The following is a 20,937-nucleotide window of genomic DNA, read 5'->3' on the forward strand; positions in this document are numbered from 1 at the left end:
AGTGTTGAACCACGCTTGCATCCCAGGTATGAATCCCACTTGGCCATGATGGATAATCCTTTTAATGTACTGTTGCATTCTATTAGCAATGATCTTGTTCAGAATTTTTGCATCCATATTCATTAGGGAAATTGGTCTCTAATTCTCCTTTTTGCTGGGGTCTTTTCCTGGTTTGGGGATCAAGGTAGTATTAGCCTCATAGAATGCGTTTGGTAGCTTTCCTTCTGTTTCTATTTTTTGAAATAGCTTTAGAAGAATAGGTATTATTTCTTCTTTGAATGTTTGGTAGAATTCCCCGGGAAAACCATCCGGTCCTGGCGTTTTGTTTTTTGGAAGGTTTTTTATCAATGTTTCAATCTCTGTGATCACAAAGACAGTNTTTTTTTTTTAATTTTTTAATTTCTTTATTCCACAGAGATAGAGACAGCCAGCAAGAGGGATCACAAGCAGGGGGAGTGGGAGAGGAAGAATCAGGCTCATAGAGGAAGAGCCTGATGTGGGGCTTGATCCCATAACGCCAGGATCACGCCCTGAGCCGAAGGCAGACGCTTAACCGCTGTGCCACCCAGGTGCCCCTTTTGGAAGGTTTTTAATCACTGTTTCAATCTCTTCATGATTAATTGGCCTGTTTAAAAAATCAGTTTCTTCCTGTTTTAGTCTTGGTAGTTTATAGGTTTCCAGGAAGGCCTCCATCCTTTCCAGATTGCTTAATTTATTGGCATAAAGCTGTTGATAAAAGAATCTAATAATCCTTCCAATTTCATTGGTGTTGGTTGTGACTTCTCCCTTTTCATTCATAATTTTATTAATTTGGGTCCTTTCTCTATTCTTTTGTATAAGTATTGCCAGTGGTTTGTCAATTTTATTTATTCTTTCAAAGAACCAGCGTCTAGTTCTGTTGATCTGCTCTACTGTGCTCCTGGTTTCTAATTCTTTGATCTCTGCTGTTATCTTGATCAACAGCTTTCTCGTGTGTCGATTAGGCCTATTCCTCTGTTGTTGTTCCAGCTTCTTGAGGTGAGAATATAAAAACTGCATTTTAGATTTTTCTATTCTTTTGAGTGAGGCTTGGATGGCTATGTATTTTCCCCTTAGGACCGCCTTTGCGGTATCCATAGGTTTTGGACCATTGTGTTTTCATTCTCGTTGGTCTCCATAAATTGTGTAAATTGATTTTTGATTTCCTGGTTTATCAAATCATTCCTGAGCAGGATGGTTCTTAGTCTCCAAGTGTTTCAGTTTCTTCCAAATTTTCCTTGTGGTTGAGTTCCAATTTCAAAGCATTGTGGTCTGAGAATGCGCAGGGAATAATTTCAGTCTATTGGTATCGGTTGAGACCTGTTTTGTGACCCACAACATGGTCTATTCTTGAGAATGTTCCATGGGCATTAGAATAGAATGAGTATCCTTTTGTTCTGGGGTGTAGTGTTCTATATATATCTATGAGGTCCAACTCGCCGAGTATGGCATTCAAAGCTTTTGTTTCTATGTTGGTTTTCTTCTCCGGTGTTCTGTCTATTGCTGATAGTGGAGTGTTGAGGTCCCCTACTATTAACGTATTTTTATCTATATGTCTCTTTATTCTGGTTAAGAGTTTGCTTGTGTATCTTGCTGCTCCCCTGTTGGGAGCATATATATTTATAATTGTCATATCCACTTGTTGGATACATCCTTTAAGAATAATATAGTGCCCTTCTGTGTCTCTAACTATAGTCTTTACTTTAAAATCCAATATGTCTGATATGAGAATTGCTACCCCAGCTTTCTTTTGAGGTCCATTGGCATGAGATGGTATTCCATCCCTTTACTTTGAGTCAGGATGTATCTTTAGGTTAAAATGAGTCTCTTGTAGACAGCAAATGGATGGGTCACGTCTTTTTATCCAATCTGCAACCCTGTGGCGTTTTCTCGGAGCATTTAGGCCTTTTACATTGAGACTGATTATTGAGAGGTGATTTTAATGATGCCATGTTGCCAGTAAAGTATTTGTTTCTATAGATTGTGACTTTCTGTTCTGTATCACTCTTGGGGCCTTTTTACTTTTATAGAACCCCTTAATATCTCCTATAGGGCTGGTTTCATGGTTACGAAATTGGTCAATGACTGGCTATTCTGGATGGTCTTTTTCTCTCCATCAATTCTGAATGACAGCTTTGTTGGATAAAGGATCCCTGGCTGCATGTTTTTCTTTGAAAGAGCTTTTAAAATCTCCCCCCAACTTTTTCTCTCATTCCAGGTTTGTGTAGACAGGTCTGACGTAATTCTGATACCTTTGCCTTGGTACTTGAGTAATTTCTGTGACCTGGCCACTTTCAATACCGTATCCTCGGATCTAATATTTGCGAATTGCACTATGACGTGACGTGGCATAGGTTTGTCGTGGTTGAGCTTGGGATGGGTCCTTTCTGCCTCTTGGACACGAATGCTGGTTTCCTTTGCTAGATTAGGGAAGTTTTCAGCTACAATTTGTTCAAATACATCTTCTAGACCTCTGTTTTTCTCCACCCCCTTGGGGAAGCCGATGATTCTGACATTGGAACGTTTCATTGAGTCAATAATCTCCCGTAGCCTACATTCTTGAGATTGGATTTTTTTGAGCCAAGTTTTTTTTTAGCTTTCTCTTCTTCTAATCCATCCTCCAATTTGCTGATACATTCTTTTGCCTCATTCATCCTGGCCATCAGAGCATCTAGTTTTGACTGCATTTATTCATAGAATTTTTAATTCTTGCAGATATGCTCTCATTTCCTCCCTTAGCGATTCTATATTCTCATTAACATTTTCGTTAATACTTTTTTTAAGTCTACACATCATCTTGACCATTGTTACTCTGAACTCCATTTCTGATAATTTGTTTATATCCATATCCATTAGTTCTGTGGCCGAGGCCACAGACTCATTGTCTTTTCTTTGCTGGGGGGGATTTCTCCTTGTCATTCTGATGTGGAGAGGTTGCGGGGTTGTCCTGAGCCCAAATTATTGACCAGGACCAGACAGTGTGCACTTGTTTTATAGGGACCTTAGGGATGTGGGCTTCTTGATTTTTCAGCCTTCCTTATGGGGGAGGGGCCTGCCATGCGGATACTCAGACAACCCTGTTTGGGTAGAATCTCTGTGTCCCCTGCGAGGGAGGATGGGGATGGGCACCCTGTGAGCTGGGTATTTCTGGGCTTTTGTTCTCTGACGGCTTTCCCTGGCAGTTTGTTTTGACTCTTCTGAGAGTCAGAGCAGCAGCAGCCGAATCTCAGCATCTGTCTCAGAACAGAGGGATCGCGGACCATTTTCCACTGATGTTCTGGCCACTTTAACTCTGTTACTGTTAGTGCTGCTCCACCTTGCAGCATCCCGGGATGTGCTCCCCATACCCGGCGTCCCAGCTCTCACTTCCAGGGCCAGCGCATCTCTGTTCTTTGTGTTTCTAACACCGCCAGCCGCCAGCTGCCCCCGCACGCTCCATAGCTCCCGGTCTCAGTCTGGTTCCAGTGAGCACACCGGAGCTCCAGTTTTCAGTCTGGTTGTGCGTTCCCTGGCTCACGGTCTCAGTCTGCTCTCTCGCGTGTGCTTGTCCGTGAGTCCGCCCGCTCTCCCGTGCAGGTGGCTACAGCTTCCCCGCGCCCGACCGCGGCGGCTCCCTCCCCCTTCCGTTTATCTTCCGATATCTGTCGGGGTTTCATGGCCCCCGCTTCGTACCTCAATACTCATCGCTGGAGATGTTCATTTGTAGAGATCCAGATGTATCTTCCTGCATCTCAGTCTGATTCCATGGATGTTCAGGCTTGTCTGGTACCTATCCAGCTCGACTCAGGGGACCAGCTGAGAAATGGGCCCCCTTACTCCTCCGCATCTTAACTCCTCCCCCTTTTTACGACTTTTTACTGGCCAAGACTTGTAGTACATTATCTAAAACAAATCAAGGTAGTTGACTTTCTTGTTTTGTTCCTGGATCTGCAGAAATTGTCTAGTACATTACCATGATGCTCTTTTTATAGATGCTTTTGTTTGATTAAGATAATCTCCTTATATTCCTACTTTGCTGAGAGTTTTTAGAATAAATAGGTGTTGAAATGTATTCGGTGATTTTTTTCCTTCCTGAAAGAACCGTATGGCTTTTCTCTTTTATTTTGCTAAAGAGGTGAATTATATTGATTGATTTTCGAATCTTAACTCAAACTTGCTTTTTTGGAATAAAGCACAACTTCTCATGATCTGTTATCATTTTTATATAATGTTGGATTTGATATTCTAATATTTCGTTAAGGACTTTGTTTTCATGGTTATAAGAGAGATTATCTTTTTAAGCATTGGATTCTTAATTTTATATGTGTTTTTTTTTCAGTTCAAAAAGTTCTTTTCTCTTTCAGATCCAATTTACTTCATATTGTTAATAATTCTCCTTCAAAATTCTCAACTTCTTACATTAAAATATGTGTTACATTTCCAATATCTAGGGCCCCTGTTACTCTGTTTGTCTGTTGCTTATTTTAGTTTTCATTCAGATAGTCTTATCTCCATAGGCTTGATCATTTTGATTGTATAACTGACATTTTATTTGAAAATTGGTAATTTATATATATTTGAAATAGAAATAATTTGAAGATTAAAGTAATGTTGTAATCATGCTTGGAGATTTATAGTTACTTCTGCTGAGTGTCTGAGGATGCCAGCAATCTGAGATTACTTTAACCTATTCCCAGGAATTGAGGATATTTGAAGCTTTTTTTTTTAAGTTTCTGTGAGAACAATCTGTTTCTATTTTGGGTACACTATTTTCCTAGGTTGCAACCCTTTAAGGTCTCTCACCATAGTATTAGAGATACCAGTACTTCTATGTTTTTGGAACCTTGGACTCCAAAGATTTTTTCCTCTTCCCTGTAATATTATCAGAAGTGCTTCTTAGATTCTTATCATGTTCAGACAGCAGAAAGTCTGTCTCATGTGCTGGTTTACCTCTTTGGATTTCTGTCTGTGGTTGGATATGGTACCAGTAAAATAAACATTCTTCATCTTATTAGTGTTCAAAGATATTTATATGTCTTTATATCTCTCTGTCTTGCTATCTGGGTATGTCTATCTGTTATCTATCTGATTGTTCTAGTTATCCTTGGTGGGAAGATTGATCCAAATTATTTGATCTACTATTAAATAGAAAATGTGATTTTCTTATTTAGGTTCAAGTGGTTAGTAATTCCTTGAATGCCAAGATTATATATTTTTTCTTTTTACTTATCTTATTTTTTAAAGTAAATATTTCATGTGTTATCAATATTTATTTTAAAATATAAATTGTAAAAGATTAGAATGGCAGAGATCATGTTTGAAGTAGGTCATGAAAAGTCATGGAAGAAAATATAACATGAAAGTAACAGAATTCATGGTAATCGTAGGCACTCTATAAAACAGGCCATATTCACCTGTTCCTTGTACACTGAAATGTCCTGGTCTTAGCAGTACTTAGTTTAACCCAAGCAATAAAATTTTCAGTGTATGATTGATGAACTGTGATATACTAAAAAGATAGTAGAAAAATCTTGTGTTTTCAGTTGTGATGGGAAAGAATTGGGGATGGGGAATGCTTAACTGGAACAATATATGATTTAGAAGAAATATGATAACTATCTTTAAATATTTGAAAATGTATTATGTTGAAGAGAGGGGATTTAGTGCGTGTGTCTTAAAATGGTAATAACAGGGAATTAAATGAAGATGGAAAGGGATATTTTTTCAAATAATCAAAAAATTTACTCATGCCACGTAGGATGCAGACCCTTGCAAAACATGTTATCAGCTATTAGAAGTGTTAAATGAAAGGATGGGTGGATACTTATCAAGCTTCCCTTAAATGGGAGTATCCATCACAGATGGATACTTGGAAAATTTTTGGTTCTTGATAGTTCTGGCAGCAGCAGCATATAGGTTATATTGTAGATAAAATATATATTGTAGCAGCATGTAGGATATACGTAGAGATGAGAATTTAAGATAAAATACACTAAGTAATTTAAACACTTAAATTATGTTGTAACTGGGCATGTCTGTTGACAGTGGGTATGGCAAGGATATCAAAACCAAAAGGATTCTCTGCAAAAGAGTTAAATGATTTGGTGGTTTACCAGATACAAAAGATGAAGTAGGAAAGAGTAATCAAAAATGCCTTTTTAATATTCCTCAATACTAGGAATAATATAGGATTAAGTGGGATGATATATGTGAAAACTCATTATAAATTATAAAAGATTTTAAAATATATGTTATTACATAACTTTTCACTTTCTGATTTCTAAACTACTTCCTGAGAAGCAGTCACTTGCTCTATAAAATTTTCTACCTCTATAATCTGTCCTGCTGAAAAATTGCAGGAAACCATGTGTGAATAATAGAAATTTTTCATTATTTCTGCCTAATTCAATTTTGAGCATTTCCAATTTTAAGGAAGTTCGGGCTCATTATCCATCCTGGAAAGGTAGATTATTGCTGATACGATAGTATTACTGTAGCATGGAATTTTAAAAAATGGTATAATACTTCCCATTTCTGGTAAGATAGTTATTTTTATTATCCTTGTATTATTTGCATAACTCTATACAAGAAACTTGAATTATACCAGAAAACCCAGACATATAATTCACAATTTATGTGGTTTTCCTTTTGTTAATTGTGGTAGGCAGAATAGTAGCTACCCAAAGATGTTCATATCTTAATCCTCTGAACCTGTGAATATTTACCTTATATGGCAAAATGGACTCTGTACATGTGATTAAGTTAAGGACCTGGCTATGGGGAGATTATCTTGGATTATCCAGGCTTGGTCTCATCGTGTGAGTCTTTAAAAGAGAACCTTTCTAGGCTGGAGTCAGAGGTAAAATTATAGAAGAGAGTATTTGAAGATGGAGGAAGGGGGCATGAGTCAAAGAATTTGTGTGGTCTCTAGAAGCTGGCATTGGTAAGGGAAGGGATTCTCCTCTGGCACTTCCGGAATGGAACACAGCACTGCCAATATCTTGCTATTAACCCAGGGAGACCTGTGTCAGATTTTTAACCTAAGGAACTATAAAATAATGTTTGCATTGTTTTGAACCTCTAAGTTGGTGGCCATAGCAGCCATAGAAAACGAATACAACCATCCTCTCATGTTTATTATAACCATGGATTACTCATTTTACTAGTTTGATGTGTGGGCAGAAAAAAACACTGGATCCAGTTGCCACTGACATACAGAGTTGTATTCTTTTCCATGTAATTAGAAATCTAGAGTTAGTCTAAGCAGGTGCTACTGCTTAAGGCTGTCATCCAGATTCAGATTCATTTTTGCTTCTTGCTCTGTCATTATTAGCAGGTGTTTTTCATTCTTACTGTTGCAAGGTGGCTGCTGCTTCTCTAGATATCTCATCCTTATTTTAAATAGGATGAAGAGAAAGATATACATGAGGAGATAGCAAAATGGGATCGTATGGTTTTGCCTCTACAAATTCATATGGCCACTCTAGTTGCAAGGCAGCTTAGAATTTGAAATTCTTAGCTAAGTACATTGCTACTCTGAACAAATTTGTGATTCCATTAGTAAGGAACAGGAGAAATGGGTTAGAACTTATTATTGCCTTTTACTTCCATGGATACACATTTAAGTAAGTAATTAACTTTTATTGGAGTATAATTGACATACAATATCCTGTTTGTTTCAGATGTACATCATAGTGGTTCAATATTTATATATATTACAAAATGATCCCCATCGTAAGTCCAGTTGCCATCTGTCACCTCCAAAGTCATTACAGTATTTTTGACTATAGTCTCTAGGCTGCACATTATGGCCCCATGACTTATTTATTTTATAACTGGAAGTTTGTCCTCTTAATCTCCTTTACTAGTTAGCCTCTTTCCGTACACCTCCCCACTCTGGTGACCGACAGTTTGTTTCCTATATCCATATCCACGAGTCTGTTCTTGTTTTGTTTGTTTGTTTGTTTTAGATTGTGGGTATTTATTTTAGGAAGTGCTGAGCTACTGCTGGAATCAAAAGGGCCTTTCTTTCCTTCTTTCTTTCTTTCTTTCTTTCTTTCTTTCTTTCTTTCTTTCTTTCTTTCTTTCAGATTTTATTTATGTGACAGAGAGAAAGCCAGCGAGAGAGGGAACACAGCAGGGGGAGTGGGAGAGGAAGAAGCAGGCTCCCAGCGGAGGAGCCCGATGTGGAACTCGATTCCGGAACACCGGGATCATGCCCTGAGCCGAAGGCAGACGCTTGATGACTGCGCTACCCAGGCGCCCCCAAAAAGGCATTTCTGTACTATGAAAAAGTAATGATGAGTAAATTGTATAAAGGGTTAGAGCACCGCGTTCATGATTTGGAGACATGAAAGATAGGGATTAAAATGTAGAGGAGAATTACTTGGCAAAGGGATATATGATTAAGAAGATTTCTTCATCATCCTCTTCTGGTTGACCTTTATTTTTTCCTTGGTGTATTCTTTCAGGCCTTTTGTTGCAGAAATATTCCAGAATTTAAGTTCAGGACTTCTCTTTTTGTTCTTTTTAGAAGTTGTCTATGAAACTCTTCCGATAATTTTGAATATCTATAGGTTAATGGTTAGTGTATTACCAGGAGTTAAATTTGCCACAAGTAATCTAAATTCCCTGGGCTGCTTTTCAAAGCCCTTTGCCAAGTTAAGGAAACATCCTTTCACCCTTTCCCTCATTCTCTGAATAAGAGGTCAGCAAAACTAGGCTTTCATGCCAAATCCAGCCCATCACCTAGTTCTGTTAATAACGTTATATTGGAACACTACTTACATTTTACCTATTGCGGCTCTTGTGCTACCCTGGCAGATTTGAGTAGTTGGAGTAGAGACCTACATCCTGCAAAGCTGAAAATACATACTATCTGGTGCTACAGAAAACAGTTGCCAATGTCTGCTTTAAATTCATCAGCATTATTTTATGTTATGGAGTTTAATTGGGTAGAGGATATATTATAAGTAGAGACTCAATCAATCCAATCACTATAAAATGTTTTTTCCTTGTCCTGGGAGTTTATCTACCATCTCCTTGCGACACTTCAGCCAGGAGCACTGCATCATTTAAGTTTTGTAAAAGCACCTTGGTACTTTGATTTCTCCCTTTTAACCAGCATTAATAGATGAACAGATGAATACACAGAATTATTAACTTTAAATATCAACTGTAAGAAAGGGTAAAAGCAATCTGGGGCGAACGAGTAGAGGGTGTTACCAGGTGGTTCTTGTTAATAGAAACAAAAATTCAGGCAAGTATCTCACCTAATCCAGGGTTTGCTATAACTCTAGATTTCATAGTAAATTGTTGAGTCCAAAGTATTCTCCCAGTTAAATTGAAGTCATCCTAATAAGATGAAGCATGAAGTTATACACGCCAAAAGAACAAGGTGTATAAAGTACTTAGAAGGGACAAAGAGGTCATTTCTCAGGTATAATTGAGTTGAGTTATGAAGGATGCGTGGAATCATACTGGGGAGACAAAACGAGGAAAGGCATCTCAAGGTAGGGGAAAGAGAACATTTAGTACATATTGTGTTGGGCACTTAAATGAATGTTATTTTGTTGTATTAGTTTGCTAAGGCTGCCCTACCAAAGTACCACAGACTGGGTGACTTAGACAATAGAAATTTATTTTCTCACAATTCTGGAGATCAAGATGTTGGAAGGGTTAGTTTCTTCTGAAGACGATCTTGTAGATACCAGTCCTCTCACTGTTTCACACGATCTGCCCACCATATGAACCTGTCCTAATTTCCTTTTCTAATAAGGACACCAGTAATATTGAAGTAGAGCCCACCCTAAAAACCCCATTTTGACTTAATTACCTCTTTAAAGTTCCTATTTTCAAATACAGTCATATTATGAGGTACTGGGGATTAGGACTTAAATATGAATTTTGGGATGACACATTCAGCCCATTACATAAGTATTCATAGATTCAGAAGTATGTTAATTCAACTACAGGGTAAAATGATGCAGTGGGGGAATGGTGAGATATGTGACTGTAAAAGTAGCCAAAACCTGATTTGAATAATGCCATACTAAGGAGCTTGAACTTACCTGCAAATAATGAAGAATCAAAGACTAATTTTAAACAGGCAATATTATAATCAGAATTGCATTTTAGAAAAATAAGTTTTACAGTAATGGAGAAAGTTGTAAAGTGAACAACATTAGAAACAGACTTGGAGGTTAGGTTTTCCAGTAGGCCGTGCTATTGAAGATGGAGATCTGAGCAAAAGCAGTGTAGCATTACATGGAAGGGAGGGGACAGATTTCTGGGTTAATTTTAACTTTCCTGACCCCTTTAAAATGGAGTGGAGAAAGCAGAATAAGCTTGGGTTGTGGGGTTGACAACAGCTCCTTTTAGTGGAGATAGGAAGGGGAGAGGACATAAATTTGGGAATGTTTTACATTGAGGTACTTGTGATTAATTTTGTGTGTCAAATATACTAGGCTACAGCATGCCCATATATTTGGTTAAACATTATCTGTGTGTGTTGGCAAGGGTGTTTCTGGATGATGTTAGTCTTTTAATTGGTAGACTGAGTCAAGCAAGTTGCCTTCCCCAGTGTGGGCAGGCTTCATCCAGTCCTGAATAGAACAAAGGCCTGAAGGCCTGAATAGAACAAAATGCTGAGCAAGAGAGAATTCACTGTCTGTCTGATGGTCTTGGAGGTGGAGCAATGGTCTTCTGCCGTCAGGCTCATACTGGAATTTAGACCATTAGCTTTCCTGTTCTCAAACCTTCAGATTACCGACCTTGGAACTTAGCCCCCATAATTACGTGAGCCAATTCCTTATAATAAATCTCCCCTCCCCTGCTTTAGTCTTTATTTATTTTTTAAAGGAGTATGAAAAGATTGTAAAGCAGAAGGGGGAGGCATTTTTTTCCTTAACTGTGAATGTGGTCTTACATTTTTAAAAAAGTGTAAATTGATCTTAGGCCAACATTTAATTTTTTCCTGATACATTAATACACACTTTTTAGATCATTTTATCTTGTAGTAGATCAAATCAAAGCCTATGAGTAGACTCTAATCCATGAATTATTGACAGCAGAGCCAATAGTGTGTCCTTTGAGGCTCTTACAATCTATTTTATAAAATAGATTTTGTAACTACAAATTTGTAATTTGTAAAATAAATTTTGTAAAAATCTAAGTGGGTTTTTTAATGTGTGGGTCAACAGTATGCCAAAGAAGTTTAAAGTTGGATTCTATTTAGGAACAACATGAAAGTTTATGTAGGTCATAATTATTGAGAGATTGATAGTCTTTATCATTTAGTGATATCTGAATTAGTACTGTTTTAAGAAATACACTTTTATTTGTTTCTGTTCTCGCAAAGCAAAGCAGGTTTTCTACTTTGATTTTGGAACGATAGCAAACTGATAGGATTTTGATGTATCTTCCCTAGTAGGAAGTCATCAGTATCTTCAGTACATAGAGTAAGGAACAGCCCAAAGTGGTGGTAGGTTCTTAGGAGGGTAATTGTTTTGTAATTGAACTTTTGCTTCTTATTTTAACAACTCTAAAAATGATCCTTCTCTCCTGTATTGCCCACTTTCATATTGTCACCCTTCACTTGCTATACTAATGTTCTTCCTGACTTTAGTACTTTTCACTCTACCACACAGAGGAACAAACCCCTGATAATTAACAAAACAACATGGCTTTTTAAAGGCTGACCAATAATAGCCAGGCTACATATGAGTAAGTACATCATACAGGATTTCTTTCTATAATAGAACTTATAATTTCTTAATGCTGCTGTGTTAGAGATTATACATGAAAATCATTTTGTAAGCAGAAGTAGAGAACAATACATCAGAAGAGTTAAAAGCACCTGATTCAGTGTCAGACCCATCTCTGAGCCCCCTCTGGGCCATATATTAGCCATTTGGCCTTGGGCAAGTTGCTTTTAACTGCTTAAGCTATAATATTTTAGTCTATAAAACATAATAAGGGAGTACCCAACTGCTACATTTGTTATGATAATTAAATTTCATAATGCAGGTACAGTGCTAGCACATATTAAACATTCAATAAAAGTCATCCATTCTTATATAGATTGGCACCGAGTACATTCTCTCCAAGTCACTGATACAAATCCCTTCTTTGTAATGCTGTCTTTAAAATAATCGGTACCTGTATGAATGTTAACAAAAATGAAAAAATCAAGCTCTTACCAGGGAACATCCTGACATTTTAGTGAATAGATGAACACCACTTGTTATTTTTTTAAATTTACTTAGTGTTTTTATTAATTGTTTGCAAATATTCTTGCATAAGATAGTTAAGAAAGAACCTAAATTGATGGGAGCCAACTATGATTACATTTTGTCCTGTTTATTGCAGTTTTTAGTAGTAAACCCCCTTTTAAAAGTAGACTTATGTTCAGTCTGCCTCAATATATAATAAATTCCAAACTAATGGGGTCCCAAAAGAAATTTTTACCTTATTCTGTTTCTTGGGTTATTGCCACCACCATCTGGAATGTCAGTTCTGCTTAGTAGTTCTGCTTTTTGATAGCAAAAAAATACTTTTCGAAGATGAGACCTAGAAAGCCTTTTTATTTTTATTTTCATTTCCATTTTCCAGGACAACCCAAGCTTTTTCTATGCCAGAAAAACCTTAAAGAGTCTCATTCATCTACTGCATCCTTTATAATACAAACCAAATTAATCCCAAGGAAAAGAGCACCTGTCTCCAATAACTGTGAAGCTACTGGAGTGTTAATAATCTAGTCCTTGTACACTCACCTGCCTCCATTGAGCATTAATTCCATTCTCAGTTTGTATAATATGCTTTCTACACCCAGGGCAGAAGTAAGCTTGGCAAGGAGTCAGAAGGAACCTCTTCAATGTGTCAGTCAAGAAAGAGCCTTAGATGAATATGGGGACCTGTTACTTTCTGATATTAAGAAATCCATTGCTGTAAAGGGTTGTCCAGTGCATCCCCTTTTCTTGACTCTACTCAAAGAAACTGTTGCTGTCTTTAATAAAGTAATTGAAAGTTCCTAGACATAAAGCTGTTTAGTAGACTCCAGCTCAGAGTTTGTATTGCTATATTTCAAAGTTCCCACAGAAGGCTGGGGTGCCTAGTGAGTATCTAGTGGGAAAACAAATGGGAACCATGACCCCTGAGAAATGAATCCTGACTTCATCCTCATCAGAGCTGCTCCTGCAAGCGTGCTCCTAGCTCTAGAGCCCTGTGCCACGCTGATATCTTTCTTGTGCTGGCAAATTTCAGGGCCTCCTGAGTTAGATAATATGGGAGTACTGTATGCCCACTGACTTACCCCAAAATCGATTTGCACCAGAGCCAAGAATTTGTAGGTAGCAAGATACTTCTTATGAGTTCAGAATATAGGGTTTTGTGTGTTTTTTTTTTAAGCCATTTTATTGAGGCATGAGTGACACACAAAAAGCATATTTAATGTTTGTGACTTGATGAGTTTGGGCATAAACATACATATGTGAAACCATCACTGCAATCTGTGCCACAGACATATCCATCACCTCCAAAGGTTTCTTCCCACCCTCCTTACTAATTGTTATTATTTTTGTAATAGGAGCACTTAGCAGCGTTTTAAGTATACCATAAAGTATTAACTCTGGGTACCATCCTGTAACTAGGTCTCTAGGACTTATACATCTTGTAACTGAAACTTTGTATCCTTTGAGCTTCTCTGCTGTCTAATTTAAATTATTTTGGAATCTCAGCTTCTATTCAATTTAATAATAATTAACTGAGGACACACCAAGAACAGGGATCTGTGCTGAGTACTCTCAAGTACACAGAGTCGAAAAGGGTAAGCTTTAGTTTTTTTTTTTTTAAAGATTTTATTTATTTATTTGACAGAGATAGAGACAGCCAGCGAGAGAGGGAACACAAGCAGAGGGAGTGGGAGAGGAAAAAGCAGGCTCCTAGCGGAGGAGCCTGATGTGGGGCTCTATCCCATAACGCCAGGATGACGCCCTGAGCCGAAGGCAGACATTTAACCGCTGTGCCACCCAGGCACCCCGGAAAGGGTAAGCTTTTGATTTCCCTTCTACAAACTCAAAAAACCGTGAGTGTTTCATAGAGAAGTACAAAAGTACATGTTAACAACACGCAAATAACTTTTCTATTGTCATCTAGCCCTATAATGAATCTTTAGTAAATATCTAATGATGAGCACTTCCTTCCTTTTTTTTTAATGATTTTTTATTATATTATGTTAGTCACCATACAGTATATCCCCGGCTTCCAATGTAAAGTTCGATGATTCATTAGTTGCTTATAACACCCAGTGCACCATGCAATACGTGCCCTCCTTACTACCCATCACCGGTCTATCCCATTTCCCCCACCCCCCTCCCCTCTGAGGCCCCCAGTTTGTTTCTCATAGTCCATAGTCTCTCATGTTTCATTCCCCCTTCTGATTACCCCCCCTTTCTTTATCCCTTTCCTCCCCTGCTGATCATCCTAGTTCTTATGTTCCATAGATGAAAGAAATCATATGATAGTTGTCTTTCTCTGCTTGACTTATTTCACTTAGCATTATCTCCTCCAGTGCCGTCCATGTTGCAGCAAATGTTGAGAATTCGTTCTTTCTGATAGCTGAGTAATATTCCATTGTATATATGGACCACAGCTTCTTAATCCAGTCATCTGTTGAAGGGCATCTCGGCTCCTTCCACAATTTAGCTATTGTGGACATTGCTGCTATGAATATTGGGGTGCATATGGCCCTTCTCTTCAGCGTGATACATCATATCAACTAAACACCCAGTAGTGCAATGGCTGGGTCATAGGGTAGTTCAATTTTTAACTTTTTAAGGGACCTCCACACTGTTTTCCAGAGTGGCTGTACCAACTTGCATTCCCACCAACAATGTAGGAGGGATCCCCTTTCTCCACATCCTCTCCAACAATTGTTGTTTCTTGCCTTGTCTATCTTTGCCATTCTAACTGGCGTAAGGTGGTATCTCAGTGTGGTTTTGATTTGAATTTCCCTGATGGCTAATGATTTTGAACATTTTTTCATGTGTCTGTTAGCCATTTGTATGTCTTCATTNACAAAAAGGGATCAAAGGTATCCAAATCGGCAAAGAAGAAGTCAAAATGTCTCTCTTCGCAGATGACTTGATATTCTATATGGAAAACCCAAAAGAATCCACTCCAAACTAATAGAAGTTATAGAGAAATTCAGTAATGTGGCGGGATACAAAATCAATGCTCAGAAGTCAGTTGCATTTCTATACACGAATAACGAGACTGAAGAAAGAGAAATTAGGGAATCCATCCCATTTACAATAGCACCAAAAACCATACGTTACCTTGGAATTAACTTAACCGGAGACGTAAAGGACCTATATTCTAGAAACTATAAATCACTCTTGAAAGACATTGAGGAAGACATAAAAAGATGGAAAAATATTCCATGCTCATGGATTGGAAGAATTAACATAGTTAAAATGTCCATGCTACCCAGAGCAATCTACACTTTCAATGCTATCCCGATCAAAATACCGAGGACATTTTTCAAAGAACTGGAACAAATAGTCCTTAAATTTGTATGGAACCAGAAAATGACCCGAATCTCCAAGGAACCATTGAAAAGGAAAAACAAAGCTGTGGGTATCACAATGCTGGATTTCGAGCTGTACTACAAAGCTGTGATCACAAAGACAGCATGGTTCTGGCACAAAAACAAACACATGGACCAATGGAACAGAATAGAGAAACCGGAAATGGGCCCTCGGCTCTTTGAGCACTTCCTTTCTTATGACATAGTTGCAGATACTTGGCCTCATCGTCTGTGTTATGCTTACTATTGTCTACTTGTTAAAGGACGGATGTAGAATCTAACTTTGGGGTCCATAGGCTTGTAGTTAACTGAACACCACGTCAGTATCACTACAGATTATGAGCCGCAGAGCTACTTCCTGTCTAGTAAAATCAACTATAAACTATTGCTTGGACATCAGCCTACTTTCCTTCAATTTGTTAGGTGACATACTGACCTGTATAGCTTGATGACATTAGATGCTTAAACATCATTTCCTAAAAACAACTTTGATTTGCAATTAAGCACTTGTTGAAGTATAGAGTGATAGCTAAAGTGTAAGCAAAGAGAATGGTCCTGATGAGTTAGAAATGTTGCTAAAGTTACACACTTCACTGGAATGATAGCGTTCTTTATTTGGATAAATGGGAGATAGAGGGAGGATTCTCTAGGACATTTATTAAAGCTCGTCCCAGGAATCAGCTGAGTACATACAAGTCTAAAGATTGCTTTCACCATTTATATTTCAAAATTGAAAATTGACCACTGAGAATGAAATTAATGTATTTCTAATAGTTTCTGAGGAAATTCATGTGGAAAATAAAATACACAGTCGATGGTAAAACATTAGATGCGTGTTATAGATTCAGCCTGGAGAAAGGTCCATGTGACGTAGGATTCCCCTATTGCTTTCCTTTTCTCCACAGGGGTCTTTATCACCACCCTAAGAGTTAACTGAATTGTATTTTTGCCAACCTCTGCTTAGGGTTAAAATCTGTGATTGAACAATTAAATATGAGATTACCTGGAAAAGGATTCTATTGTGCAACCACTTCCAGAAATAATATGAAAGGGAGCTCTTAAAAATAAAAAATCATTCATAATGCATTGTGGGGCTATTACAATGGTGAAATGGCAACCCCTTCATTTGAATTGTTAGATAATTTCTATTCCTTCCCCTCCCATATACTCCAGTAACACCTTATACTTGAACTACGCAATGGAGCCTCATAGTTAGAATCTCTGGAGTCAAGACAATCAAGACAATCTCACTTTGGCCACATTCAGTTTTGCCCTGGGTGTGTTACCCAATGACTGTATACCTCAGTTCCCTTGTTTGTGTACAGAGTGAGTAGTTACTACATCTGCCTCATAAAACTGTTGAGAAAGATTTAATGCAGTAATGACTATGAAGCTCTTTTCACAGTTCTTGACATAGAAGACAATTTGTGTGTGTGTGTGTGTGTGTGTGTGTGTATACATATATATATAATATCTAGATTTGACTTGTTCACTTCCTTTGCAGATCAGCTCTTTCTCCTGATACCATCATTTTGGTAAATTAAGATCAATATCCTTCTAAGTGCTAAGACTCAAAACCTTAAGCATCATCAATTTTTAAATTTGTATTGAGACAGCCTCTTTTTAGCACGTATTATCAATTGCTGAATTCTAACAGTTCCTTGCTCCACCATAATGTCTTTTTCTTTTTAAGATTTTACTTATTTATTTGAGAGAGAGAGAGCACACATACAGGATCAGGGGGGAAGAGGCAGAGTGAAAGGGAGAAGCAGACTCCGCACTGGACAGGGAGCCTGATGCAGGGCTTGATCCCAGGACCCCAGAATCATGACCTGAGCCAAAAGCAGATGCTTAACTGACTGAGCCACCCAGGCTCCCCTCACCATAATGTCTTTTGAACATCTCCCTTTTATTCCATCTGTTCTCACAATCATGCATGACTTCTCATCTAGGTTATTGTGACGGCATCCTCACAAAGGAGGATCCTACCTCTCTTCACTCTAATCCTTCCTGCATAAGAACTTCCAGATTAATCTTTCTGAAATTTTATTTTGACAGTGATAAATGTTTGTAATAATAAACACAGTATGATTATTATTCATTTAACAAATACTGATTGATCAAATGTTATAATCCAGGAAATGTTCTAATCACTAGGAATATAGCAGTAAGTAACAGATAAGTCTCTGCCCTCAGGAACCTAAATTCTGCTGAACATACTAGTTCTAAAATAATAATTAAAAAAATAACATAACTTAATGTAGTTTATAAAATAATAAACTCTATTGAATGCTTATCATTAGTAATCATTTGTTATATGCCTAAGCATTTCTAACCATAATGACAGATATTTCATGTAGATTACCTGTGAATTTTAGACACTTGAAAATTAGGTATGATTTGCATTTTACAAAGGAGATAAGTGAGGCTCAAATAGCGTAAGTAACTTGCTTAGCATCATGCAATTAGTGGGAATCATATCCGTTATGTAACTCTAAGTCCATCTGATATAAAACCAAGGAATTTTTATTATAACATGTGGCCTCTCTTTTATAGCTTAATAAATGGCTAGTTTGTTTAATATTAACCAAGACACAATCAGCCCCCACTCAACTCTTCTTTCTGACTTTATAGTTCTCATATTCTACCTTCAGGCCATATAGGGTCACTCACTCTTCCAAAAACCACATTCCACTTTCTCCCCTCTATACAATGTCACTTTGAGTTTTCCTAGACCTAACATACTCCCCTCTTTTTCCCCCTCACCCTCCTTCCTCTGTCTCCCTCCCTCCCTCCTCTCTCTCTCTCCCTTCTTCCCTCTCTCCTCTGCCTTTCTCTCCTAGTATCTAAAATCCAAGAAACTTTCTAGATCCTCTCACCATAACTGAACTGTCCCTAACATAGACACCATTGAATCTTTTGTGCTTTCATATACTAACTTTAAGCTACCTTTTATTATAGAATTTGAATAAGTCTTTGATTCTGTTCAATCAGCTAGATTCATTCTTTGATCTTTGCATCACTATGTATGATAAAATATTTTTAAGAATGCTCTGCATAGTGTATGAGTCCAGTATATCAAATGAAAGTTGGGGAGGAAGAAACAAATGATCCCTTAATTTGCACGAGGAAGTGGCTGCCAACCACTAAATATTTAGATGGGCCTAGTTGGTGAAAGCTTTAAAATCTATAAAGAATTAATACTAATTATGGCTAAGTATAGTTGGTAAATACAAAAACACATGAGTTTGATTGACTTAGAGGAAAAGGGATGAAAAAAATAAGTGATTTTATGGATTGTTAAATGACATGTCAGATACTGGTTTGAATCCAGCTTTTTCCTTTTTTCAGTAGCTTCTTGTCCAGGGTCCAGTTATTATGGAATTTTCAATGGCTTCCCTAATAAAGGCTACTAGTACTTCAGAATTTATGTTTAGATACTCCTTTGAGATAATTCTGAAAACACAGGAAATATTTAAATTTAAAGCACACTAAAATGCACTTGGCTTTTCGTAACCTTGCTCATATATTGGAATGTTTTAAAATGGAATTTTTAAAGAGCATTTTTTTTTTTCTAATAGAGTGAGGCAGGAAAGCCTTAGTTCAGAAACATCAGCTTTACAAAAAATGCCTTGAGGGAGGCCCAAATGTATTAGCTAGAGGCCTTTCACCTCTTCCTTCAGCCCCGGTGCCTGTCATAGCACCATCAATCCATTTCCAGCATTTTACTTAGCTATGAACTTCTTAGAGTGACAAGAGAGTGATTCATAATATATAGTAAGGCTTCCAGGAAGCTTTTTTACTTTAAGCTACAGGGCAAGTGAATCAGCCTTTTGCTTTCTCGCAGGAACTACTTATCTTCAATCTTTCAATTAAAGGTCAAAAAATGAAAGAAGACACTCTGGTTGTCTATTACCGTGTTTTGTTCCCATTGTCAGTGAATCTGTTCTTTACATAGTTGTTTCTCAACCTGTTCAAGATTTATGCTTTTCTCCCTGTTTCTGATTAAAGATGTGAGAAATTTTCTCAGGAGTTTTGAAAATCTTCATGAATTACCAACAACAACAACAAAAGATGGAGAATTATAATTACTTTCAAAAAAGAAAAAAAAAAACATGCCTCCCACATGAAGAGTAATGTTTAAAGCCTTCACCAAAGGAGGTTAAAGGCAAAAATTTATAAGAGTCAAACTAAAATATCTTTTTAGGACATCATGCTTTTTAGTATCTTACTCTGTGTTTACATAACTGATGAGGAAGCTAAGTAAGTTTATGTAATTAAAAAAAATATTTAACAATTATTAGATGCTTACAATGTGCCAGTCTTGACATGAGTTGATGTATTTAATCCTCATGGCAACCTATGAAATAGTCCTGTTAGTGCTTCTACCCTGCAGGGAAGAACTCTGAAGCATAGTAAATTGCTGAAGGTGAAAGAGTGAGGAAAGGACAAGGCAGAGGCTTTATTTTCAAGAGGTGTGATTTCTAACTCATACTCTTAAACACTTTGCATCACATTCTGTAATGCCAGAAACTAATAGGGAAAATTCAGACTCCTAGCATTTAGAATAGGTTTGGAGTCTGAAATGTTTTAGTGACTCCTCAACTTTTCATTTTCTCTATATATACTGAAGTAAGACACCTCTATGAACATGTTATTCTTAGTCCTTGAAAAAACATTTAGGGACTATCAAATATATCCCTTAATCCAAAATCAATTTGTACTTATTGAATATCTCTTGGCCTATTTGGATGTTCAACAAATACTGTTGAACAGTATTCTGTTCATACCGTTCATACTGATGAATGTACAAAACTGCAGTTTATTTAATTCTGTTATTCTATTTCATTTGTTAGTCACTGTGTTAGATGCTTCTGCATACATTATCTTAACCTAAATCTCAAAATGCTTCTGAGAAGTATTGTATCCCACCTTGGTCTGAAGATAAGGAGGTCACCAATGTTTGAGAGAATGAATATAACTTAATCTAGGTCAACAGACTGAGAGGGACAGAACTAATGTTTGGAATTCTGATAATCTCTGAGGGCCAAAAAATTTACCAGTCATACAAGGGTGTAAATCATTTTTAAGTAAAAAAAAATAAAAATAAAAATAAACAAATCTCCTTTCCTGAAATATAATTCCTTCTTGTTTGGTGTAAAGTGATGGGAGAAGTGTTTAAGGGCCAACCTTACAAATGATAAAGCAAAGCTTCTAGCAAAAATTCATTAATAAAATATATCAAAACATTTGTGGCTGGAGGATTTAAAACCATCCAGGTATCATAGTAATAACATTTAGTTAACAGTATTTCAAGTACTTACGTTTCTAGGGAGTTTTTTTTTTGGGGGGGG

Source organism: Ailuropoda melanoleuca, chromosome 5, assembly GCF_002007445.2.
Source record: "Ailuropoda melanoleuca isolate Jingjing chromosome 5, ASM200744v2, whole genome shotgun sequence".
In the NCBI taxonomy this organism is placed as follows: domain Eukaryota; kingdom Metazoa; phylum Chordata; class Mammalia; order Carnivora; family Ursidae; genus Ailuropoda; species Ailuropoda melanoleuca.